Source organism: Nycticebus coucang, chromosome 1, assembly GCF_027406575.1.
Source record: "Nycticebus coucang isolate mNycCou1 chromosome 1, mNycCou1.pri, whole genome shotgun sequence".
NCBI classification, from domain to species: domain Eukaryota; kingdom Metazoa; phylum Chordata; class Mammalia; order Primates; family Lorisidae; genus Nycticebus; species Nycticebus coucang.
In genome coordinates this window covers 170,092,652-170,119,939 of record NC_069780.1, presented here as the reverse complement: position 1 = coordinate 170,119,939, position 27,288 = coordinate 170,092,652, and the positions used below count along the sequence as shown (strand labels likewise).

The 27,288-nt window shown below is 41.5% G+C and overlaps 1 protein-coding gene and 1 non-coding gene across 4 annotated transcripts in view; one reads left to right on the top strand and one right to left on the bottom strand.

Annotated features, from left to right (window-relative positions):
• Nucleotides 1-27,288, top strand: part of PDZD2 (PDZ domain containing 2) — a 393,189-nt gene that overhangs the window by 141,240 nt on the left and 224,661 nt on the right. The window lies entirely within an intron of this gene.
• On the bottom strand, nt 21,636-21,742 carry LOC128592074 (U6 spliceosomal RNA). Its single transcript, XR_008381760.1, has one exon. It is a non-coding gene; the product is annotated as a U6 spliceosomal RNA (small nuclear RNA).

Sequence of the window (27,288 nt, the reverse complement as noted above, 5' to 3'; positions counted from 1 at the left end):
GACATAGCCTGAGGAAAGAGGGGAAGAGCCTCAAAGACCCCCTGGCTGGTTAAGCCACTTTCAACATGTCAAGGAAAAGGAATTGATATAGGCTCATTTGGGGAGTAGGCTTTTGATTAAATTTTTGCATTTTAACTAAATTAACCTTTATCAACTGGGCAGATAAGCTAAAGAAATTCTTTGGGGGAAAAGAAGATTGAAAATACTACAATGAATGCAGGTGTGAGCAAACAGTAAGAAAATGGCTAGGTTAACATTTCTCTTACTGCTGACGTGTGCTTAGTATGCGGTAAAACAATGACAATCTCTTCAGATTGACAAGAAGTCAGACAAAAATAAAATTCAAAGCTATGGAGAGACTGTGAAGACGAATTTACAACCACTAGCATTAAGGAAAAACCCTACAGTCAGCATCCATTGTGCCTCGAGATAGTACTAATACTCCATAGGCAGCCATAGTAATTATAAGGTAAGATATTTAAAATCTAAATATTCACAATATGAATACAAACAATTTTAGATGCTTTACCAATGTTTAAAATTATGCACACTAAATCTAGTTCAGAATTTTAGTAATTTGAGTATTAAAGAGCCTGTTCATGGAGTGTTTTTGTTTGTTTGTTTGTTTTACTTAATTGCTAAAGGTAAAAACTTCATCTGATTAGGAAAACAATCTTCTTGATGTGGTATAGCTAAAATAAAGCATGAAAAACAACATAATGAATGCATTCTTTTATCAGCAAATTCTGCCTGAAGATGCACAGAAATACTGCTGAAGTTTTAAAGAAATAGTATCCGGGGTGGGAGGTTTGCTATGCAGCCGGACAAAGTACCACTGTTTCTAACATATTCCAATTAATGATGTTTGCTTGATTCTGTTTTAGTAATGAAATAGATTTACTTATTTGTAAGTAACTAAAAGTACCAAAGTTATCACAAACTATATTTTTTCAAAAGTCAATATGTTCATTAGTTAAGACAGAGCTTCATGGGAAAATTATGTAAGGTAACAGCTTGAACTGAAAGAAAAAAAGTCTTCAGCTATCCCAATTACACTGATTTGATTTTTACAAATTATATTAAATTGGTACCCCCCCATATTTTTTTAAAATGTATGAATAAAATTTTTTTTTAAAGTAAAATTTTTTTTAAGTTTACGAAAGCAGACCATCACATGAAATTGATTCACCTCACTGGTCCCAGGCAAGTTACTAATACAGCAAAGACGCTGAAGACAGAAGTGTCAGAAGTGCTAAAGAAAGTCATCCATATCATTGATTTTGTAAAATCAAGAATTAAAATTAGTAAAATAAGACCAGGCACACCTGTAATCCTATCCCTCTGGGAGGCAGAGGCAGGTAGATTGCTTGAGCTCAGTAGTTCAAGACCAATCTGAGCCAGAGTGAGACCCCATCTCTAAAAATAGCTGGGCGTTGTGGCAGACACCTGTAGTCCCAGTTATTTGGGAGGCTCAGGAAAGAGAATCACCTGAGCCCAAGAGTTTGCGGTTGCTGTGAGCTGTGATAATCCGACACTCTACCAAGGATAACAAAGTAAGAATCTGTCTCAAAATAAATAAATTTAAAAAAATAAAATAAAATAAAATCAGTAGCATTGTTGCCATTCTGTATAAGATAATGATGAAAATACGGAAATTTAAATCTGAAATAAAAAAGAAAAGACAGTGTTTTACTATCCATAGTATAAGGTTTCATGTTTCTCTCTAGTCAAAGCTCTTTGTAGAATAATCAAACTTAAAGATGACCATTTTTGTCTTCTATAAAAAAGACAAGTATTGCAAATTTGTGAACCTTATCAATGAAAACAAGTATAGTAGCTCTGAGCGGCGTACTTCCTGGAGGCTATTTTAGCAAAGACAAGCACAGGTAAGCTGTCTCTCCATGGTAAAGATGATGTTGTTACAACAAATAAGAAAGCGACTACTTTTTGGAAAACCATGCAACACTAGACAAAGGGCATTTTCAAACTGGATTTTTGGAAGTGTTTCTTTCTTATTTTTACAAAGTGATGTTTGCCAACAAAAAACTTTCATGTGCATATGTAAAATCTCGAGAACAAAATTTTGTCTGTTTAAATCTTCCAAAGAATATCAGAGAATTTATGTGTTAAAAACTATTAAAAGTATAGCACCCTTCAATACGTTTGCAAAAAACATTCCACAAAATTAATGCAAAATTTCAACTAAAACCCTTGCACACGTGTTGGGGTACGGTTGGAAAATGAACATTATGATTGATTAAATGCTTCCACTAATATATTTCTTCCATTAAAATTGATGTATTCTTATGAGGTCTCTTCAACTCTGACAACAATTTATTATGAACTTTAAACCATACTTCTGAATGATCACATTCCAAAGTGCTAACCCAAGTTTTTGAAAACCTGGAAGTATATTTAACTACAAAGCTCTTCCTAAAAATGATACTCATTTTATAGTATTATTATATTTCTAATAAAGGTAAATAGTTAAAAAATATTAAGCATTTTAGGTCAAGTTTATCTTCTTAAGATAAACTTTTCACATTTCATTTTCATATGTTTTATAATGTATGTAGTAAATGAACATGTATATATTGGAGGTGCATGCTCAAATTTTTTTTGTTTTAATGAGGGACTTGAGAAATCCAAATTTTGAAGGTAATATTACTGAATCAAACTGGCTCTGTTTGCCTATGCACAATGGAAAGCTAAACATCAAAGCACTGAGCTTTTGTAGTGAGAAAAGTTTATTGCAAGGCTGCCAAGCAAGGAGACAGGAGACTGGCTCAAATCTGTCTCCCCAAGCTGGGGGTTGGGCAGGTTTTATAGTCAGAGGGTGGTAGGCAAGATCTTGTAATGAGGTGACACTAGAGCTCCATCTGGCTGGAGCCTGGGTCCTGCCACGTCGGTTCCTTGGTCCACCTGTGGCTACACTCTTGGTTTACCTGAGCATGCTGCTCAAGTGACATGACTTGCAACCCAGGGGGTCCATGGCAACTGAAAAACAACTCACCAGTTTATTACACAAAAACAAAGGGAAACCAGACTGGGCTGCTTCTACAATTACCGTAGTTGTCTCACAAGCACAGATTTGAGCCGTGCCCTCCCAGGAAGATGTCTCATTTGAGATGTACAGATTCAGAATGTCTCTTGTCAACCCTGTGCCTTCCCCCATCCTCACGGGGCCCTCAGACGACTGGTTTTCCTTGGGCTCCGCGGACTGGATCTTCCTGTAACCCTCACCCAGTAGCCTCTCTCTCCTTCTATAGATCTGGACCCTAGGTTCCCAAGCAAAGGCGTCAGCATGTGTTGGCCAGCCACCCCTGAGGCACAGCCAGGGAGGCTCTTCTGTCACTTCTCTAGCTGGCTGCTTGCTCCCTGGGCCTTTGGTGAGCTTCCTCCGGCTCATCGTTTCCTGTTTATTCATTTCAGAGCAACCTATTTCTGCAGTCAGGTACTCAGTCCCTCCCCCTCCACTAATTTTTATTTATTTTGATGGCAACATTAAAATAGCATTTTAAAGAGAAAAACAACTTAGGATTCAACTACGCTAATGCTGTTAATTTCATTTTTCTATGTTAAGATGTACCCTGTGACTGTGTGCATGCTGCTCTGCCACGCTAGCTCAACAGATTTCATTTTTCCATTTCCATCTAATCTGCATTCATCTGATATATATACCTTTCAGACTCTCTTTCTTAATTCTTTTTATTGGAGAGTAATGCATGCATGTAATGAAACATTTGAATAAAGCAGAAAGACAGTGAGTGAGAAATTTCCTTAATTCAGACCTTCGTTCTCTTGTCCCTACTGCAGAGCCTCACTCTGTTACCGGCTTTGGGATCTCTTTCCAAGAATTCTCTAAACATACACAAGTGCTCAGTGATATGTTCTCTGTTATACAATAGAGGCATGCTAGTCACACTATTCTGAATCTTAACTTTTTTTGTTGTTGTTTTTTATTAAATCATAGCTGTGTACATTAATATGATCATGGGGCACCATACACTTGGTTCATAGACCGTTTGACACATTTTCATCACGCTAGTTAACATGGCCTTCCTGGCATTTTCTTAGTTATTTTGCTAAGACACAGAATCTCACCACATCGCCCTTGGTAGAGTGCAGTGGCGTCACAGCTCACAGCATTCTCAAACTCTTGGGCTTAAGCGATTGTCTTGCCTCAGCCTCTCTAGTAGCTGGGACTACAGGTGCCCACCACCATGCCTGGCTTTTTTTTGTTGCGGTTGTCACTGTGGTTTAGCTGGCCCAAGCCAGATTTGAACCCACCAGCCTCAGTGTACATGGCCAGCACCGTAACCACTATGCTACAAGTGCCGAGCCTTAACTTTTTTTTTTTTAACTTAAAAACTATCTTAGAGATTGTTTCAGATCAGAAGAACATGTCATCTTGTCACTCTTTTTGATAGCAATATAATATTCCACTGCTGGTTCCTAATGTGATGTATTTCATTAGTCACCTATCAGTGGATGTTTTCATTGGACAGTGTTTTTGGCTTTTTCGGCAATTCTGTAATGAATTTTATGCTCACATGTCTTTGTACACATGTCCAAGTATATGTGAAGGTTGAATTCCTAAAAGCGGGATCCTCAAATCACATTTTAAATGTTACTCCTATTGTAAATTGCTTTCCTTAAGAGATTACACTAATCAATTGACAATGACAGTGGGTAAAGGTGCTGTTTTTCTCACACCTTCACCAAAACCTTTGGAATACTTCGAGGATATTGAATAATACTACCTACAGAATTCTGGATCATCCTTCCCAATTCACACATTGGAACATGTTCCTTCTTATTAAATAGTCTTTTTTTCATTCTAATCGTATTTTTTTTTTATTTCAAGTTAATGTGAGGGTACAAACAACCAAAGCATAATGTTTGAATTTGTTAGGTAGAGTACCGCTTGTAGCCATGTCCTGCACCCCAAAGCTGGGCCTAAACAGTCTTGATACATATAATCATCAGTGACAATATAGGTAATTTCTATTGTTGCCAGTTTTTCAATATCATACTTAACACTGCATTTAAAATGCTTGTGACCATGACTTTTTATCCTTTTGAACCATCCTCTTAGGACATATGTCTTGGGATCAAGGTATTATATCAAAAATCATTTTTGCCAAATTTCTTCCCACAATTATTTTCTTCCTCCTACCAATAATATATGTGTGCCAGAGTACTAGAAGCATTTTCAGACTGGATATTATCATTTAAATTTATCTTTACTTAATAGAAATATGGCTTACTTTTATAGTTTTAATTTGTACGTAGTTATCATGAGTTTGGCCATTTTCCCCTAGTTATTTGTTTTTTTTTTTCAATTTCATTTTACTTGTCCTCTAAATGACCTATCATATCCTTCATCCATTATCTATTGGGGTCTTCATCTTCAGTGCTGAATATACATTTAGATTTTATAGGTCTTAATTTTTGCCCTATATGGTGAAAGTTCTCCTTAATCTTTTTAAAGTTATTACTATATAATTTTAACTGTTTCCATAGGTGCCTTTGTTTTTTTTTGTTTTCTTTTATAGTTCTTTTCACTGCTTCCAATCTTAGGATATAGTCATTTTTTCCAAAGACCTGCAGCTCTTTTTTGCCAATTTTAATGATTATTTCTTTCTCCAAAAGGTTTTTATTTTAATCTGGGAAAGAAAACTTTTCACATTGTTCTGCAACTCATTAATCCTGTCTAGATCACATGCCCCTTTTAAGCAAATCCATGTCCAAGTGAAATTAGAGTCATGATTATATTTCAAAATTATATTTTAAAATTTAATGATTATATTTTAAATTTTACCTTTATAATTTAAATTTTAAAGGCGTCTGTGGCTCAGTGAGTAGGGTGCCTGCCCCATATACTGAGGGTGGCAGGTTCAAACCCGGCCCCAGCCAAACTGCAACAAAAAATGGCCAGGCGTTGTGGCGGGTACATGCGGTCCCAGCTACTCGGGAGTCTGAGGCAAGAGAATCACCTAAGCCCAAGAGCTGGAGGTTGCTGTGAGCTGTGACGCCGCCGTATTCTACCGAGGGCAACAAAGTGAAACTATGTCTCTAAAAAAAAACAAAAACAAAATTTTAAAAATTTTTAAATAAATAAATAAATTTTAATTTAAGTGGCACTTATTTTGATGTTTAGTGGAAAACTTACATCTAATTTTTTTATTTTTTTGACACAGAGCCTCACTCTGGCACCTGGAGTAGAGTGTGGTGGCATCATAGGTCACAGCAACTTCAAGTTCTTGGGCTCAAGTAGGATTCTAAAATGGTCCCCAAGATCCCACTGCCCCCGCCCAGGTCCATGTCCTGTATTTTTCTCGAGACTGAATTTGATGTGTTTTACTCTCATGACAACTCTCTGTATAAAGCACAGCTGAATTTTAGCAAGGGAGAAAGCCTCAGCTTTCTTATCCTTAATGATAAGGATGTTGCATTTTACAAGTACAGGGAGGACATCTTTCACATGGGAATTTTATCTTCCGCTTTTAAGAAACAGCATGAAGGTCAAAGTCATCTTTTTGCACCTGCTGTTTTTCATATGACTTTACCTTCAATAATCAACATGCCAGAATAGCATATATTAACCCCTTCAAAGAGGTCTCCAGGCTGCAGCGACATGTTGGCTGGCAGCACCGACAGACACTTTCATGTCACTCTTTTTTTATCACTGAACAGAAAATGCAGCCCAGCCACACCGTGAGAGTACTTCTCGCTTCCAGAACCATGAGCTAATAAACAGGTATTGCGCCAAAGCCTCTGAATTTGTGGCAGCTTGTCACACAGCAATAGAAAATGAATACAAAACAACATGCACTTCATTTTTTAATTTAACTTATTAAATTTTTTGGTAACATGCAATTTAGTATTTCATCCCTCTCCTGTAATTTACTAATTGTTTCACATGTGTGTTAATCTTCCTTCGTTTAATCCAATTATAACCTTCCTGAGAATGAGACCACATCTGGCATTTGTTGTACATAGCGACATTACCTACCTCGCCATGGGGGCTGCGGTGGGGAAGGACGGGTCAGTGGTTAACATCCCGGCTTTAGAATCAAACTGCCTTGGCTTACATACATCTTGTCTCAACTTCTCTAAGCTTTGATTCCCTCCTCTTTAAAATGGGAATACAACGATACTGGAAAATTACTGAAAGATAAACATTGTGAACAGCAGTTACCCCTGAATGTGAGGGATGATAATGGGATTGAATTTCATAGGAGGTTTGTGAGGATTAATTGAGACAATGCTTATTTCTAAAGCTCTTAATACTACTGAGCACATAGGGCATGGTAAAACCTCTATAAATGGTAGCTCACTGTTAGAAAAACAGACTCTTAGAGATGCTTGCCCTTGCCACAGTGCTGTATGAGACCCTGGCCCTGTCTTCCTACACACACACACCCCTACCTCCATCTACTGGCCATCCACCAGGGGTAGGGAAACTAAATCCAGCCATTACACTTGATGGTCAGTCACTTTTCTCTCCTGGGAACTTGGAATTGAGCCAGTGAGAGACCAAGCGGCTCAGCTGCATGAGATGAGCTGGAAGGTCAAATGAAACCAAGCCTGGATTCCTGTCTAGAAAGAGCCAGAGCCACATGCCAATGCTCAGGTTACAGAAGGGCTGACATGGAGAGGAAGGCGGTTGCTTAGAGGGACAGAGTGGCCGTGAAGAAAGGGGCGGGGCTGATAGACAGTGTACCTATAAAGAGAAGGATGGGACTGTACCTTCCGGGGGCTCAGGGCTGGCAGTTCCCAGCACCCGTTCCCACAGTGCCTAGCCGGACTTGAGATCTCCATGTCCTCATAAAGCATCTTGTAAACAAATAAGCCCTGGGAAAAAGGCTGCTGGTAGGTGACAAATGAGACAGTCTGTCATGTTCCCATAAGTCCTAGGACACTAGGTTCAGGGGCTGACTCCGCATAAAAGTAAAAGAAAATTAAATTGTGTTTCTCACTGGTCTTTTTCCAGACCTTCCGTCAACTGTCAGCACTGTTGAATTCCCTGTGGCCTCTGGAGGGCACTATTCAGTTAAGTTTATTCCATGGGACTGCACTGTCTACCAACACAGCATGTAAGGGAAAGATGTTTGAAATAATAGGTACCATTTTCTGAGTACCTACAATGTGCTAGCCACAGTGCTCGGTGCTTTATATATATTGAGCCTTAACCAATCAGAATTATTCTTTCCAACCAGCAATTGCAGATTGTTTTCTAGCACTTTTGCTTGTTTCTACAGGCCTGTTATTAACAGATGCCAAGCAAAATGAAAGCTTTTCGTTTTTCTTTTAATGAACAGAAAGACCTGGGGTTACAGCTTGAACAGCTTCTTCTGATAAGAAGCAGTTCAAGTTCAGTTGGCTGTCAACTACTTGATGCATTTGGAGATAATTTGCATTTTTATGGACATGATTAGAAAAACAAAAAATTAAATGTGGCACCATTATAACACATTAGAAAGTATTTGATTGATGAGGTTATAAATGCCGTTATAAACGCTCTTCTCTCTCAAGGCGAAGCGAGGTGTTTCCAGCCTCCTACCTCTAACCCCTCCGCCCAGATAACTGTGTTGTTTACAAGCCAGGCCATGGGCTGCCAGAGAGTGGGAACTATAGGTTGATGGCTTTTCTTTTCTTTACTTTGTTCAATGCCATTGTGTTAGAGAGCATAGGATGAGGTTCCAAATCTTTTCAGCGTGTTCTCTGTAAAATTTGAAAACAATAACTGCCCCATATCCATTTAAAATCATTTTTATAAGATATTTGAAAACCTATTTGTTCCTTAGACATTATCAATATGAATTATATTTATCAAATATTATCCATTTGAGCCATGTACACTACATACATTTTCCTTTTTTTTCTGAGACAGAGTCTCACTATGTTGCCCTCGGTAGAGTGCCACGGTGTCACAGCTCACAGCAACCTCCAGCTCCTGGGCTTAAGTGATTCTCTTGCCTCAGCCTTCCAAGTAGCTGGGACTACAGGCACCTGCCACAACTCCTTTCTACTTTTGTTGTTGTTGTTGTCATTGTTTATTTAGCTGGCCCAGGCTAGGTTTGAACCCAGCAGCCTCAGTGTATGTCGTTGGCACCCTAACCATTGAGCTATAGGCGCTGCCCTACATGTATTTTTTTTTTTTTTTTTAGCCAGGGCTGGGTTTGAACCCACCACCTCCGGCATATGGGGCCAGCGCCCTAGTCCTTGAGCCACAGGCACTGCCCTTCTTATTTAATTTGTGTAACAACCCTGTAAGGCAAGAGGTAAGTATTATAATCTACACTCACAGATGAGGAATTTTAGGCTAAGAAAGATTAGATAAACCTACCCACTAAGGGATAGAGCCTGGAATTGAGCTCAGGTTGGGTCTTTTTTTGCTAGGATGTTCTGTCAACTACCACCCATTTACCAAGTAGCGTGTATGTCCCTAGAGAGAGCACATCCATCCCAAACAAACAGCATGTCCATTCCCCAGGAAGGTGCTCAACCTTCCTCCAGTGCAGCAATGATTCTCTAAGTGGCATTTTAGCCAGGGTACCTTGTTCCTTGCTTATGACATCACTGCCTCTCCCACCTTTCCACTGTGGAGGGGAAGTATCTGGAATCAGGAAATCTGGCTTTGAACACTCTCTAAATCAATTTTTTAAATTCATATAAGGTTGTTGATTGACCAGTTAAGTTTTAGCTCTGAATCTATGTGTTGGGGAAATACTGGTGAGCATTCTTAGGAAAAGGCCTTACCTGTGTAGGAATAATTGTAATTAATACTGATATGGAGAAATTTTTAAAGTGATCTTTGTTTTAAAATAGCCTTGGTAGAAATTTAGTTCACATACTATAAAATGTATCCTTTAAAATGTACAATTGAGTAGTTTTGTGTATTCACAGAGTTGAATGCACCCATACCTAATTCTAGGACATTCTTATGATTCAAAAAAAAAAGTCCTATACCCATTACCGGGCAGAGCCCGCCCCTCCTCCTCTGGCCCCTGGCACCTGCTGATCTCCATCCTGTCTCTATGGCTTTGCCTCCTCTGATGTTTCTGCGTGTGGCCTTCTGGGACCTGGCTTCACTCACGGAGCATAATGTGTTCCATGTTCATCTGTGTTGCCTCGTGTTACGGAACTTCTTGATATTGCCAAATAATATTTCATAGTATGTTTAACCACATTTGTTTAACCTTCTGTCAATTTGCAGACATTTGGGTCATTTCCACTTTTCGACTATTATGAGTAATGCTGTGGATGCTGGTGTACAAGCTTTTGTGAGAACATATGTTTTTAGTTCTCTTGAATACATATATAAGGACGGAATTGGCGATCTGGTAACTCTATGTATGGCTTTTTGATGAACTGCCAACTGTTTCCCAAAATCGCTGCGCCATTTTATCTTCCCACCCGGACTTCTCCTGACCCAGGCTTCTTGGGCTAGTGCAGGGCCATTGTGGCCCAGCTCAGACTCCACCTGCATTCTGAAGTTGCTTCTTCTGAGGAGTTCTCCCAGGCCACGGAAGCCTTCCTTGGGCAATTTATGAGGTGTGGAGACCCACCTCCCTTTCAGTGTTTTCCTTATCATGGATCATTAGCCAGCAGAAAAGGAGATGCTCTGAGGGAGGATTAAACTAGCACAGTAATTCACGGTGGGATGGACATTTGGGAATAGTTGCTTGAGAAGTGAAAAGGGGTAAAATGATTGAACTTAATGGTACAAAGAATAATGAAGGGATGGGAGAAACTGTAAAAGGAGTGAGAAGTTTGGGCAAAAATGAAGCATTTGAAATAACTAATAAAAATGAGTAAAAGCCAATTCTGTCTTTTTAGAGAAATTTTCATCATGGTAAAAGGAAGATTACCTTAAAACATAACAGAGGCCAGAATTTCCAGATTCCAGAGCAATATATACATATACACACATACTTTTCTTTTCTTTCTTTTTCTTTTCTTTTTTTTTTTTTTACATATTTTCTATAATCTTAGAACATGAGTAATGAATAAAGAGTGTGGCAGTTCCGCAAAAATTAAGCATAAAATCACTGTGTGACCTAGCAATTCCACTGCTAGGTATATACCTGGAGGAATTGAAGGAAGGGACTTGAACAGATGTTTGTAGACCAGTGTTTGTAGAAGCATAACTTATACTAGCCAAAATGAAGAAACAACTATCCAATGATGGATAAATACATAAACAAAATGTACATACCTGCATTAAAATATTATTCAGCCTTAAAAAATATATTAATTTATGCAGGCTTCTAGATACCACAGACTAAGTGGCTTAAAGAACAGACATTTATAGTGCTAAGTTCAGATTTTCTTTTTTTTTTTTGTAGAGACAGAGTCTCACTTTCTGGCCCTCGGTAGAGTGCCGTGGCCTCACACAGCTCACAGCAACCTCCAACTCCTGGGCTTAAGCGATTCTCTTGCCTCAGCCGCCCGAGTAGCTGGGACTACAGGCACCCGCCACAATGCCCGGCTATTTTTTGGTTGCAGTTTGGCCAGGGCCGGGTTTGAACCCGCCACCCTCGGTATATGGGGCCGGCGCCTTACCAACTGAGCCACAGGCGCCGCCCCTAAGTTCAGATTTTTAAAAAAAGAAAAGAATTGATTATCTCACAATTCTGAGTGCTAGAAGTCTGAGATCAGGGTATTATCCGTGTCCCTGTCCTCTGAGGCCTCTCAGCTTGACTTGCAGCCACCTTGTTGCCAAGAGGAGGAAACACCTGGAAAAGGCTCCCCCTCCCCCTTGATACCTTCTCGAAGGGTCTCCAGGGCTAGAGAGGAAGGTGTCCAGTTGGAGAAGCTGCCCACCCTTGTGCCACTGCTAGCTGGCCACCAAATGCTGGGTTTGGAGATATGGAATAGGACATGCCTGTACCGTCCATTTCTAACTAATATACCTCTTTATTATTTATTTATTTATTTATTGCAGTTTGGGCTAGGGCTGGGCTTGAAGCTGCCACCTCCGGTATATGGAGCTGGCGCCCTACTCCTTGGGCCACAGGTGCCACCCCAAATAATATACCTTTATAGTCAAGAGCTTCTGTTTGAAGAAGGTTCCTAGAATTTAACGTGGCTGATTTCAAACAACCAGGCATCAGAAGATGGGGTGGCAGAAACTCTGTTGAATTCATAAACACTCTCCAAAAAATTTTGCATTATGCAACAGAAATAGAAGACAGAGGAAGGGCCCTACACTGTGGCTTACTGATGACATCTTTTGCACATCCCTTTCTGCCACATAGCAAGTTTTGTCCTCATTCTGGGTGACGTTTTTTCCTTCTGACATCTCAAGCCTGAAAGGTGGTAGATGACCTCAACTTGCGGAGAAAAATTAAAAAAACTCAGTGACTAGGAAACCTATAAGATTTGTCTCATCCAGCTAGTAGTTGTCCTAAGGAGTGTTCAAAAAGAAAGGAACCAGGATTGCTCAGGAGTATTTGCTTTTCAGAACTATCTGCTGGTATTTCAAAACGTGGATAGCCCAGTCAAGCGGACTCAACTGTTAGATGATTTTGAGACAAGGAAGGAACATTCTGTGTGTTCGAGGAAGACCGTTGAGATCACTTCTGTGTTGACTCCTTCCCGAGTACATGATATAAAGAGCATGAAGCAGAATTGTGGTCACTGATATGTGACCGTCATTGGTTGGATGGTTGGACCATGAGTTCGCTGCAAATTATTATTCCTCACATATCTTCTATACTTTTATTCTGTGTGCTGTGCTGCTCCATTTAATGTTTTTAAAAGTTTGTCTTTTAGCCTCAATGCCGCTTGCCTTATTGACCAAAAAGGTAAGTATTCATGGAGGGACAATTGCATGAGCCAGTCTTTCCATTCTCAGTGTCTGAAACTGATGTTTAACTTTTCATCAGTCAGAGTGGGAAAGATGGGAGCGTCGTTGACTTGGGCTGGGTCAGCATTTTTAATTAGCATGACACCTAACACAGCATGAAAGCTCAGCAAATGTTTGTTGAGTGAAACAAATGTTCCATCTTAAAATGAAATGGGTTGGTGTCTTTTCTATCACTGGTCCTGAATCAGTCCCATTATTTCAGGCAGCCACATCAGTCCTTGAGAATGTAGTCATAACCCATTGTGGGTCCCAATTTGGAATTTCCATAATTATCCACCTAAAAATAAATATTATTGTGCGTTAAGTGCGTTTTAATCTGCTGCGTTTGCAAGAAGGTTTCTATGTTAGTGCTCTCAATTTACCCGTCTGAAATAGAATGAAATCTATCTTTACAAAACCAACATGTTAGTGGTATTTGTGTAAGCTTCTTTCAGTCTTTTCTCTATAAACAAGTAGTATTATGATTTTATTGCTTTTGAGGAAAAAAACATGATTTTTACAAATGTCCACAACTCAGTCTAAATCCTCCCTTCTTGCGCAATCCCTCCTATCAGTGACAAAAGTAGAGGGGTGAGTGTAGGCTTTTCGGATCACCTGAGAAACTGCATTTAGAAAAGGGCGGCGCCTGTGGCTCAAGGAGCAGGGCGCCGGTCCCATATGCCGGAGGTGGCGGGTTCAAACCCAGCCCCGGCCAAAAACCAAAAGAAAAAAAAAAAGAAAAGGGTACCTCGTCTGTCCAGGATTATTAAAATAAATCATACGTGTTAATCTACTTCTAGAAGAAGGAGGGTATACTTGAGTTAATTCCCATTGTATTACAAAGAATCTATATTGAATTTTCCTATATAGATTTTCATGACTGTAACAGAATTTTCAAACAGAATCTCTCCCCACAAAATTCAGACGCATCACGATTTTGCTGTGCATTCTTGCTGGTGAACTGGTCTGAAACACTCATTTTGTTGATGAGAAGCTCCAAGCCCAGCCAGTCCCAGGGCGTTGATGATAGTAGAGCAGCCGGCCTTCCAGACTGGCCAGGGCCTTCTTGCCAGGAAACAGCAAACTCTCAACTGCCAGCTGAGAATGGTTTTATATTTTTAAAAGGTCATAAAGAATATGAGATGGAAACCATATGTGGCCTACAAAAACTAAAGCACTTATTATCTGACAATTTATAGAAAAGGTTTGCTGACCCCTGCCCTATTTCATGTTGGAGATGAAAGGTTCGTAGCTGTCCTTAAGGGCTGATGCCCTTGGAGCCCCTTGCAAGAAGCACGGGCGTGAAAGTGGGGGCTGGGGTGGATTGTTTTGTGTTGACTTTCCCGAGTTAGAGTACAGTTCCCCTAAAGTCCTTTCCTTGTGTGGTTCTGGGTTCCTGTGGGCCACTGGGGGCATTTTGCATGAGATTTTCAGTGTGTGAGTGAAGCAGCAGCCATATCCCTTCTGTGTCCAGAGGTCGATGTAGGATGCTGAGCTCCATTCTCTTGGTAATTCATCTTTTCGAAGTAGGGCACAGAGGCACCTCAACGTTCTCATCTCCTTCTGTCTCCTCCATCAGCTCCCTGATTCCTGGGCCAGGGCATGACCTGCAGTTCCTCTGACCTTTGAACCAGAGGTGTGTCCAGCTCTGTAATGAAGGACACTGTTTCCTCCTGCAGGAGAGAGGGAAGGAGGGAGAGGGGTGGGGCCTTGGTGCGTGCCACACCTTCTGGGGGCAAGACATGATTGCAAGAGGGACTTTAACAAATGCAATCAGTGTAACCTGGCTTATTGTACCCTCCATGAATCCCCAACAATAAAAAAAAAAAAAAAACAATCCAAGCAGGAGGCTTGAGGCAGGGAGGTAGGCGCCTGTCCCTTCTCTTAGGTTCCAGTTCATCCTAACACATTTCAGTTTCTCCTGCCCATCCCCTAATTTATGTCTATATTTCTTTCCCAATTGCCAGCCCTGCTGACTTTAAAAACAACAGCCTAACACAGACTGTTCAAAACTGTTCAACCAGTTCCCACAATTGTGTGAGGTCAAATCCATGGTTACGTGTTAGTCCTAGAGGTTCTGCAAACCCTAACTGCTCAAGTCACTCAAAACATTATAAGATGAGGTAAAAGAGATAGCTAGGAAAAGGGAGAGAGGGAGAGAAATTACATAAATACATGGTATCTGTCAAGTCTGGAAACACAGGTAAAATAGACAAAATTCTATCAGATCGCTAGTCTTTAAATAAATAAACTAATACTAAAAGTTATATCCTTTATGAACTCCAGTTATATTTTAAACCCCAGAAACCCATGGAGCTGTTAACATTACCCAGATAGGTCTGCATAAGCACATGGCTCTAATAGCACAGACAGCCTCTAGAATCAGAGTCTAGAAGACTTTGATAATTACCGTGTTTTTCTGCTTAGAAAAAGAAAATCACCAAAATTCAAACATGTAAACAGGCAGATGTGCAGGTGAGTTTTCAAAAACCGATGTAGGAGCATTGTTCTCTGAAAATAAATTAAATAGAACAAAGGCTAAGCAAACAACTGGTCGATATTTTCTCTTCACAAGCCCATGATTTTCAGTGGTGGTTTTCATTGACTTAATCTAATATCAATGCAAATTTGACTCTAAAACCTCCCTACTACCCTTACATTATAGCACAGCCAGGGCATGTAGCCCAGCTTCAGAGAATTTCAGGTCTGTGAACACAGCCTGGATGCCTGGCTTAGTTAACTCTGTGCCATTGCTGTCGGGAGAGCCTCTTAGCGTCATCTTCCCAGCAGTCTCTAATGGGATGGGAGGAAGGACACTGCCTTTGTGTCCCCCAGCCTTCCACATGGCTTGTCAGCACATGTCCCTCTTGTCATCCTTAAGGAGCTCTCGCCGGGAAGAGACTGGGGCCTCTGCTCTGCCTCCTCATTCATTGTTGCCAACTGCAGACAAACAGGAAAAGGTCATTACTTTTGAGTTTCTTCGATTTGCTTTCAATTCCTTTACTCCTCCTCAGAGATCATCTTTGAAGACTAGCTCTGTTTAGAGGGGATGCAGAATCTTAATTTATCATCATAGGTCTCCTTGAAGAGGACTTCAGAGTTTGGAGCAAACAGACAAATGTTTGCTTTAGCGATCGTTCATCATTTTATCCGTAGTAATGACGATAGAAAAGAAAGGAGTTTGCTCATAATTGTAAATACCCGTAACCATGCAGAGGGCAAATGTGGCAAAATAAAGAAAAGATGTTAGGGCGGCGCCTGTGACTTAGTGGATAGGGCCCTGGCCCCATATACCGAGGGTGGTGGGTTCAAACCAACCCAGCCAGCTAAAACAGCAGTGACAACTGCAACAAAAAAAGCCAGGCATTGTGGCCGGCACCTGTAATCTCAGCTACTCAGGAGGCTGAGGCAAAAGAATGACTTAAGCCTAAGAGTTGGAGGTTGAAGCTGTGACGCCACAGCACTCTACCGAGGGCGACAAAGCAAAACTGTATCAAGAAAAGAAAAGAAAAAGACTTCAAGAACTCATTAGTGATATTACAGAGTAACTAATCAGCAAATCTTTAGATTAATGTTGATCCTCAAATCATGAGCACATTTAAGGTTTAGAATTTAGATCTACTGCCCCAAAGACAAGAACCTAAGCTTTTAGATGGCAGTTTATTTTCAAGAAACTCATTTTAAGCTGGACTTCTTGGTGGTGACTATAGTCCCAGCTATTCCAGAGGCTGAGGCAGGAGGATCACTTGAACCCTGGAGTTTGGAGGTTGTTGTGAGCTAGGCTGACACCATGGTACTCTATCCAGGGCAACGGAGACTGTCTCAAAAACCATTTGAACAAGCAAAAAAAACCCCCCAAAATAATTTTATTTTGAAGGTTTCTTTTAGTTTTTTGAGATGGGGAAGGAGGTATCTCACTAGGTTGCCCAGGCTGGTCTTGAACTCTATTTTTTTTTTTTTTTTTTTTGAGACAGAGTCTCACTATGTCGCCCTTGTTAGAGTGCTATGGAGTCACAGCTCACAGCAACCTCAAACTCTTGGGCTTAAGTGATTCTCTTGCCTCAGCCTCCTATGTAGCTGGGACTGCCGGCACCTGCCACAACACCCGGCTGTTTTTTTGTTGTAGTTGTCATAATTGTTTTAGCAGCCCTGGACAGGGTTCAAACCCACCAGCCCCGGTGTATGTGGGCAGCACCCTAACCACTGAACTACAGGTTCCAAGCCTGGTCTTGAATTCTTGAGCTCAAGGTATCCTTCTACCTCAGCCTCTCAAATAGCCAGAATTATAGTTGCAAGCCACTGTTCCAGACCTGTAGTTTTCTTTGATTGGGGAAAATAAACCCTGAAAGTTTAATTAAATGGTCTTTGAAAACACCATGGCTGTCCATATTTCTCCTCCCCTCAAAAACATCCCCAAAATAGTCATTTTCATTATATTCCTGAAGCCTCATTTTGGTTTACTTTTTGAAGTTTGGTATCAAAAGGAAACCCATTTTAAGTTAGCAAAGCACCGTATACTCCGTTCAGTAAGGCATAAAGAAGAAGTGAACATCGTTATTCCACCACCTGGTGGGAACTACTGCTAATGTTTAGTGTATTTTCTCCTGAACTTTTTGCGTGCATATGTATGGAAACAAAAACACACGCATCTTCAAAAACAGGTATGGTTGGGCCACACAAGTCTGAGAGGATGAACTTGATGGGTCCTGATTCTACCAGGTATGAAATGTGTGACCTTGGGCAATTTCTCAACCCCGGCTAAGCCAAGGTTTCCCTGCCTAGTAAATTTGGAATAAAGAAAAATAATACCTAACTCCTAAGGGGATTAGAGAATAATGAGCATATGCCTGTTCGGGTTTATTACAGCATCTGACACATAGCAAGCCCTCAACAAATGTAAGCCATTATTAATTTGTAAGTTTCTCTTGTCACTTTAAAAAACATATAACTTGAAAAGCCTTTCAGTGGCTTTGAAAAGCTACCAGTTCTCCCTCATTTCATCCCTGTCTTAGTGGGGATTTGCAAATATTTGAACTCTTTCTACACACGTTAGATTCCTGAACCTACAATTACAGTCATTGTTAAAGTAATGTTTATACACATTTACGGTCTATGCCAGCTCTTTATAGCTCACACACCTCTGCCAGGTAATTGTCATGATCCCCAGTTACAGAGCAGAGAATCTAGGCTGGGGTGGCAGGGGAGGTGCTGCTCACCCTCAAGGCACATATTTCCGAAGGTGCTGGGGTAAGTCTGAAGGCAGCTTTCTAGCCAGGGTCTAGCTGATTCTTTTTTGTTTGTTTTTGTTTGAGACAGAGTCTTACTATATCACCCTCAGTAGAGTGCCGTGGCGTCACAGCTCACAACAACCTCAAACTCTTGGGCTTAAGTGATTCTCATGCCTCAGCCTTCCAAGTAGCTGGGACTACAGGTGTCCACCACAATGCCAGGCTATTTTTTGTTGCAGTTGTCATTGTTTTTAGCTGACCCGGGCCAGGTTCAAACCTGCCAGCCTTGGTGTATGTGTGGCGCCATAATCATTGTGCTATGGGCGCTGAACCAGTCCAGCTGATTCTTAATAGAACAAGAACTATCCGATAGGCAAGGACAGCACCCTGGACTGGAAGTTGAGAAACCTGGGTTCCTGGAAGTTCCTACATCCTTCTCACTGCAGACTAGTCACTCGTGAAATGGGCATAATACTATCTGTTGTTCTTTCCTCATGGGATGAAGTGATAACTGGATAAAAGTGATAACACGAATAATGGGACAGAAGTTAAAAAATGTGTAGAAGTCTTTTATGACTACTAATATTTTATGACTCACTACTAATACTTTTATTAATAGCAGTTAATGGGTGGCACCTGTGGCTCAGTGATTAGGGCTCCAGCCCCATGTACTGAGGGTGGCAGGTTCAAAACCCAGCCCCGGCCAAACAGCAACAAAAAATAGCTGGGCGTTGTGGCGGGCACCTGTAGTCCCAGCTACTCAGGAGGCTGAGACAAGAGAATCGCCTAAGCCCAGGAGTTGGAGGTTGCTGTGAGCTGTGTGACGCCATGGCACTCTACTGAGGGAGATAAAGTGAGACTTTGTCTCCCCCCACAAAAAAAATGATAATAGCAGTTAAATTACTTTTTTTTTATACCACCATAGCTGTTTTTAAAGATGTTCTTCATGACTCTGGTAACTCAAAGTGCCGTCCATCCCTCCCACCCCTGGATATGTTAACAATTTTTTCTTGATCTCACTAATTTCCCTTTTTAAATATGACAGGGTCACGCTCTGTTACCAGGGCTAGAGTACAGTGGTATCACCATAGCTCACAGCAACCTCGAACTCTCAGGCTCAAGCAATCCTGCTGCCTCAACCTCCCAAGTAGGTGGGATGTTACAGACTCCCACCACAATGCACAGGTAATTTTTCTGTTTTTAGTAGAGATGGGGGTCTTGATCTTATTCAGGCTGGTCTCACACTCCTAGGTTCAAGTGATTTTCCCATCTCGACTTCTCAGAGTGCTAGGATTGTAAACACGAGCCACCACACCTGCCTTTTTTTCCTTCTTAACTAGCCCCATCAGATCTTGTGCGCTACCCTGGGTCCCTCTCTCTGTCTCCCCCACGATGTTCCCATTTACAATCCCAGTTACTCTATGTGTACATTGGGAGAGCATACATTCCCCTTCATACCTTTTTTCTCCCTAAAACATGCATTTATAAGTGGTTTAAACTCCACACTGCTCAGGGTGATGTTAGGTGGGCCCTTTGTATGGTGCCATTTGTAAACAGAGTGGCTTTTAAAGGTTGCTATGGCCCCTGAAACCGGGAGAAGAAGTCAGCATTTTCATTTGCAAAAGAATTATTTGAGGCTTTATTTGGTCCTTTGCTTTTCTAAACTAGGAGCTTTTTTAGCTGACAGAAAGCAGTGGTGGACATTTTCATTTACAAGAAAATTATTTGAGGCTTTATTTCGTCCTTTGCTTTTCTCAACTAGAAGCTTCTCCCACTGATGGCAAGCCGTGGTGGACTAGATCAGAACTGAGGTTGGAGTCCCACAGTTGCTTTTCTGGAGAATTTCTTAGAGTTGGAAGAGGAATCTGATCCGTGAGGTCACTGTGGGTGAATTGGAGGGACCACATACCACCTGTTCAGTGGTTCCTTAATGTGGTTCATTGACTTGTAAAGAGGAGACAGGGTGATACATCATCATAAGAGAGCAGGTCAAGGGGAAGCCTTCCATTGAGTGGCATTTGCTTTGGGAAGGGAAGAAGGGTCAAAGTGTTTGAACTTAATGATGCGAGAAGAGTGATCATGGGAAGAGAATTATAAACTGAGTGATAAAGGTTAGGCAAAGGTGAGAGGCTCCAAGACAGCCATAAAGAAAATGATTAAAAACCTGTCCTTGTGAGAAAATGTCCATCAGAGTGAGAACCGGAGACCAGAGAGGATATCTTCAATGGTCCCCACTCTTAACACGGTGTGTATGTTTTGTTTTCTATATAATGATTCACCTATTAATGAGCATAGAAGTGATTTTTATAAAGACCAAGTAGCAAGTGAAAATTAAGCTTGTCAGAGTTAGAAAATGAAAAATTCCATGTGATATTTGGGACCTACAAAGCATGAAAAATTCTTCATTTTTCGTCCATCTATAATTCAAATGTAACTGGGTCCCCTGTATTTTGTCTGGCAAGATTAGTATAAACCTGTATCAGGAGGGGCACCAGCCCCTGCTAGATGGAGGAACAGCCTCTGGGATACTTTTCAGCCTTCACTCTCCTTTAGCGTCTATAGAGGGCCCTGCTCAGTAACACAGAACTCACTATTATAAAACCAGCTGGTGGGGCTGGGCATGGAGCAGGCCTGGAGGTGGGCAAGGACTGCAGTCGATTTTCTGCTTCTAAGTTTATGTTACCAAATGCCCAATTTCCAGAGGTAAGTCAACACGGAAGACCTTTGTGGGCTGGACCAAGTTTCTTTGCGTGGTCCAGGGAGCAGGGCAAGAGGAGGATGGAGCAGGCACAGGCCAGGGAGGTGCAGACAGAAACACGCCTCTGTAATGGCCTGCTCTTCTGCCTTTGAAGAGAAGACATGGAGAAAACGTCAAGTCTTATGCAACTGACAGGCATACGTGTTAATGGGATTAAGGTTGAATACAATTTGGTATCAGGTTAGTTGGAGTTCACGAATGCTTCTTCCAGATGGGGGAGTGTTTTGTTTTACGCTTAAGTAGATAATGAAATGGACTTGGGATACCAGATGGCAGGGAGGCAGCCACTTCTCGAAGTGAGGTTACCACTGGAAAACTTTCGAGATGGTGAGGGAGGGGCTCTTTAAGTGGTAGAAAAGGGCAATGTAAGATATTCAGGGGGCTGTGAAGATGAGAATCAAAGTCTGTGCTTTATTTGAAAGGAGGTGGGAGTCACTCTATGCCTTGGGGCCACTAAAAGGAGGACAGTAATTGGTGAAGAGATCTTTGCAGGCAGCAAAGGCAGAGAGGATGCCCCAGGGGCCGACGTGGGGGGTGGAGGAAGGAGTCTAGCAGAAGATAGTCATTTTTCTTTTTTTTTTTTTTCTCATTGGTTTCTGCTCTTTTTTTTTTTTTTTTATTGTTGGGGATTCATTGAGGGTACAATAAGCCAGGTTACACTGATTGCAATTGTTAGGTAAAGTCCCTCTTGCAATCATGTCTTGCCCCCATAAAGTGTGACACACACCAAGGCCCCACCCCCTCCCTCCGTCCCTCTTTCTGCTCCCCCCCCAATAACCTTAATTGTCATAAAAATATGGAACGCTTCAGGAATTTGCATGTCATCCTTGCACAGGGGCCATGCTAATCTTCTCTGTATCGTTCCAATTTTAGTATATGTGCTGCCGAAGCGAGCACAGAAGATAGTCATTTTTCTACATAAGGAATTCAGTCATTCAACATGCACCAACCAACCCTTTACTGAGGTCTTTATCACCTGTGGCCAGTGAGGCTTCAGAAATGAGTGAATTCTAATTTCTGCCCTCCAGGGATAAACAGTTCATCCCAAAAGAGCCCACAAACAGGGCCACTCTGGAGTTTTTGTGACCCGAGGGAAGCACTGGCCCACAGTGACTCTTCCAGGCCAGGTACTATCTTTTCTTGCTGGGTTCATATGACAGTTTCCTCACGCCTCTCTCTGCCTCCGTCCAGCTGGCATCTGACATACTCTCTTCCTTGACTCCAGTGTAATCTTTCTAACATGGACGTCTCTCCCCACCACTCCTCTGTGAAAATCCCTTCAAGGATGAAGCCCAAACCACTGCCTCCCAAGTCCTACTTCCTCAGCCCCTGTTCAGTTTCCCATTTGGCTCACACTGGCCCCAGGCCCAGCAAACTGGCCGCCGGAATGAACTTATTTGGTCCACAGAACATGGCTTACTCTATCTCCACTATGGACTTTCACACTTGCCACTTCCACTTCCTGGAATCCTTCCCTCAGGGCTCAGTTTACAGTGACTTCTTCTGGAAGCCCTCCCTCACCTCTGGTCAGTGGGCTTCTCCCAGCTCCCTGGACATGGTCATTTTCCTGCCACCTGTTGCAATTGCCTGCGGCTTCATCATCCCACCTCAGCACCTAGCATAGTGCCTGGCTCCACCATATTCTCAAATCAACTCCTGTGCTAAGTTAGACATGGTCAGGGTGCAGGAAGAGACTTGCCCGGGTTATCTTCAGACATCAGGGTTTATCAGAAAGATCCCAGCAATGTGCAGGCAGCCTGAAACTTGGAGCTTCCAAGGGTACATGATTTATCAAGAAAGCCTCCACAGTGAGGAGGATTTTTGAGCAGAGTGTTGAAAGGTGAGTGGGTGTTTGCGAAGAAGCCAAGGGAGGGAAGGGGGAGTTGCAGACTTGCCTGAGCCAAGCGGCTGCTCTCAATTGTCAGGTTCTTTTGTTTAACATCAATAGCCTCTGATTATCAGGAAAGGTTGGGAACTTTACATCTCCTGACCTATAACCTCCCAACCAGGTGGTGGGTTACCATGAAAGCAAGTCCTTGACTCCTGCCCATATGCATAGTTAGTAAGCAGGCGCAGAACGAATCCCACGACTTGCTTTCATACATAAGCTTGGTAACGGCGTCTCCACTGCTTGCTTTTATAGTTGCTTTAATCCCCAGTAGGTTTACTATGATGCACATGCAATAGTGCCCCCAAGGAAGACTCTCTTGACTTGGCCAACAAGCTCAGTGACATGAGCCTCCATCAACCAGGAGGACACCAGCCCCATCTCCACAGCTACAGCTAATGCTCACAGGTATTAGGGAGCTGCCTCCTACTCAGTTCTTACAGCTCAGGAGGCAAAGACAGAGGTGCCTGTATGAACCTTTCTAAGCAGCTTATCTTGAAAATCTCTTATTCCACAGATGAAAGAAGTATTTTTAACTCCCATTTTGGTAACTACCGAACCTTTTGCAGTAGATTTGGGTAGTATTTCCAGTGTTCACTGCAGCAGCAGAGTGAAGACTCTTGAGAAATGTCCTCTACATGTAGCTCATGGGCTCTTTAGAGTGTTGATGATGGTTGACATTACTGGACATCACACAGTCTGCAAAATATTTAAAAATAAGATGGATGTGATGGCTTACACCTATAATGCTAGCACTGTAAGAGGCTGAGGCAAGTAGATTGCCTGAGCTCAGGAGTTTGAGACCAGCCTGAACAAGACTGAGACTCCATCTCTAAAAAAAACAGGCAGGCATCTGTAATCCCAGCTACTCAGGAGGCTGAGGCAAGAGGATCACTTGAACCCAAGAGTTTGAGGTTGCTGTGAGCTATGATACCATAATACTCTAGCCTAGGGCAACAGAGTGAGACTCTGTCTCATATATGTACATATGTGTATATATGCATTTAAATTAAATTTCAAAGAATATGTCACCAGGCAGGTGACAGCGATCAGCAAAGCTCATGGGTAAATTTACAGGTAACTTTTTCTTAGATGGCTTGAGTTAAGCCCATGTTAATAGATGCCTGGGGACTTAAATATCAACAATTCTTTTACATGAAGGGCCACACAAGCAATTTGATGTCTTTCTTTATCTGTATCTTTAATGGGAATAATAATAACATCTGTCTTATTTGGGGGGAGGATTAAAAGAGAACATAAGAGCTTAGCATGATGTCTGGTACACAGTGAATTTCCAACAAACATTAGTGTGGTTCTTTTTACTGCTGTTGTTGTTGTTAATGTTGGGATATAAATGGTTGTATTCCCAGTGCCTAGCTCTGTACCTTGCTCATAGTAGGCACACAACCAGTAGTTGTGGAAAGTAATGCATTTAGAAGTTTCCTGACTAATATTCATTCATTCAGCAAATGTTTATTGGGTTCTTAGACGTCAGCAATTCTTTTACATTAAGGGCCACACAAGCCTAAGGCAACAGAGTGAGACCCAGGGGAAGGTCAGGGTGGGACCCTGAGGAAGATGATGTCTCAACTGAGTAGGAATTGGCCAGGTGGGGGTGGTTGGCGTGTTTGCAGGCCAAGGTAAGAACCCGACTGTTTCTGCACAGCTCGGAGCAGGTGGTTTAATCCAGGACATCTTCCAGAGGTGCTTAAAGATGACTAGAGACTATAGGTAAGTTTCAAATTTTATCAGATACTACTACACAAAAATCACTCATGTTTTCTGATTATAAAAGATGGGAATAGAACAAGATACTGACACTAAGTCTGGATAATGGGAGATGGAAAGAATTTTCTTCTCTCTCTCTCTTTTTGGTCTTCTGGGTTTTGTGGATGTGACTTATGCTAAAACCAGGAATATGGGCTTTTCTTCCTGCAATTCTAGTCTTTATTAAACCATCAATGACCACGAGTACTGGCTATATGTCCTCTTTGCTTCTATCATGTTGCAGCCTTGATGACAGGTCACTGCACCAGATTGTGTGTGGTTGTTGCAGGAGTGGTGGACAAAGCATGAGAGATTGAACAAATCCTTCTGTGATCTTCTGGCTCTTTGGCTGTATTATTCTTTGCAATGGGGATTAAAATCACATGATGGAGTATTTGCAGTATAATAGCAAGTCACTGGGCTAGCCACCAATGGGGAGAGGCTGACCTTTGTCCAAGTGCTTCAGCTTTTTTAGGATCAACTTTGACACCCCTTTCATTGGGCTCAGGCTCCCAGTGGTACTAATAGATTTGGTTTATTTCAGAATTCCTTTCACTGGGCTGGAGTATTTGAAGGCTCTGGGCAAGTCCCACTGAAACCCCTGCCTTGACAAGACCACACCTTCAAATCAGGTGTTATTAGTAGAGAATCTTAGGACTTACATGTTTGCTGACTCCACTTATGCATAGATTTGCATAGTACCCATAAGTCACCACTCTACCCATGTGTTAGCTGAACATTTATTGGATAGAATTGTCACTGTTTAGTTTCAAGACCATTCAAAGTTATTTTTTGTGGGTTGTGTTAAAATCCTGAGGTTTCTTCCCATGATTTTCTGAATACCTGGTAGAAGCACAGTATTTTAAGAAGTAAAGAGAAGGGAAAGGATAGGAACTTAGATTTTTAGTAGATTTTTTTCAATAGCTTATAGCAGGGTTTCTTGCCCTCAGTACTGTTTATATTTTGACCTGGAAAATCCCTTGTTGAGAAGGGCTGTGCTGTGTGTCGTGGGATAGTTATTAGCATCTCTGGCCTCTCCCCACAGTTATGACTATCAAAAAATCTGCAAATATTGCCAAATGCCTCTGGGGGTGGGGGATGGGGCACAAAACAGCACCTGATTGGGAATCACCGGTTTATAATCCTAGACACATCCTAGACATCACTCATTTTCTCATTTAAGGGCTCCCCAACAAGCCCTTAAGATGGTTTTAAAACTACATATGAGAGTAGAAATGTTAAATGACTTAGCCAGAATCCTAGGGGTAATAAATATGGGACTTGGGCTTTAAACCTAGGTCTGTCTTATCCCACTACATCTCTAGACTGCCATAGAACACTCAGTTCCAGTCCCAAAGGAATTTCAGAGCTGGTGGGAGAGATGTGATGTGAGCCAAATAAGTTACAGTGTGTTCACTGGAGAAAAAGTGGTGAGAGCATTTAGTACCGGTGGGCCAGGGAGGTCAGGGAACATATCCTGCAGAGAATAGAATGTTCTTTGTCCCCATAAATGCATCAGTGTACAAAGTTATGATTTAATATAAAATAATAATAAATAAAACTACAAAAAAAGGAATGTTCTTTGCATATTTGTTCATAAGCAGTGAGTTTGTGCTGGGAGCAGACAGGAGGTAAGATTTGGACAGGCAGTGTTGGTTAGCGGTGAAGGGCAAGCACTGGTTCTGAATGGACTCTCTTTGAGTTCTAGCTCCTCTTCTTCTTAGTTTGCTAGACCATGAGCTAGTTGTGTAATCTTGTGGCCCAGTTTCATTGCCAGTAAATGGGTTGCTAACAATAGTACATACTCTAAGATTACAATAAAGATTTAATGAGCTAATATGCAAAGGGCTAGAATAGAACTTGGCGTCCCATAAGCACTCAATAGATGCTATTTAGTACTTGATTCTGTTGGACTTCAACTAGAGTTAGTATCCATACTGGAAATAATGGCAGTTTTTGAATCAAGGCCTGCAAAGATGTGCCACAGGTACCACACTTCCCTTCCAGTGTTCATAGCAGGATTACAAACTTGAATCAGAAACCAGCCTCTGGTTCTATGAACTATTCTGTTCCCAGGGTACTAATGTTAAATGGCTCAGTCCCTCTGTGGGGGAAAGAAGCATAGGCATCTGTTTAAACACTCGTTCCCTCACCCATCCACCCAATCAACATTTACTGAATACCTTTTTAATTCTGGGCAGCAGGCTTCTATTAACCACATCTGGAGCACCATAAGTCACTACTCTACCCATGTGTTAGTGGAACATTTATTGGACAGAATTTTCATTGTTTAGTTTCAGGACCATTCAAAGTTGTTTTTTGTGGGTTGTGTTAGAATCCTGAGGTTTCTTCCCATGCTGTGCACGGTGCCACTGCTGGGCTTTGTATTTATGGAGAGCTGATGGCCCTGGATGTGGTTGGGGATCTCCTCCTGGGAATTTCCGCTTTCTTCCTCTCCCCGGCATTTTAAGCTACATAAGGTTCAGATCTGTTAGCAAACACGTGTATAATTATGCCCCTCTCTGTTTATAGATTCAGGATAAATTGTCCTAATGGGAAAATATCTGTCCTTCAGAGTAATTTGGATCGAGGCTTTTTATTTTTGGTTTGTGTGTGGTTCGCTTGCCTTTCTAAAAATCATTTTGATGTCTGTTTCACTCATGAATCATGTATTGTTGATACACAACAGTATTTGATAAACCTCATTAAAAAATCTTGTCTCAATCTAAAAGTAGTTGACTTTGGGAAAATATGTGAACCATCCATGTGCTTTCTTAGATGCTAAATT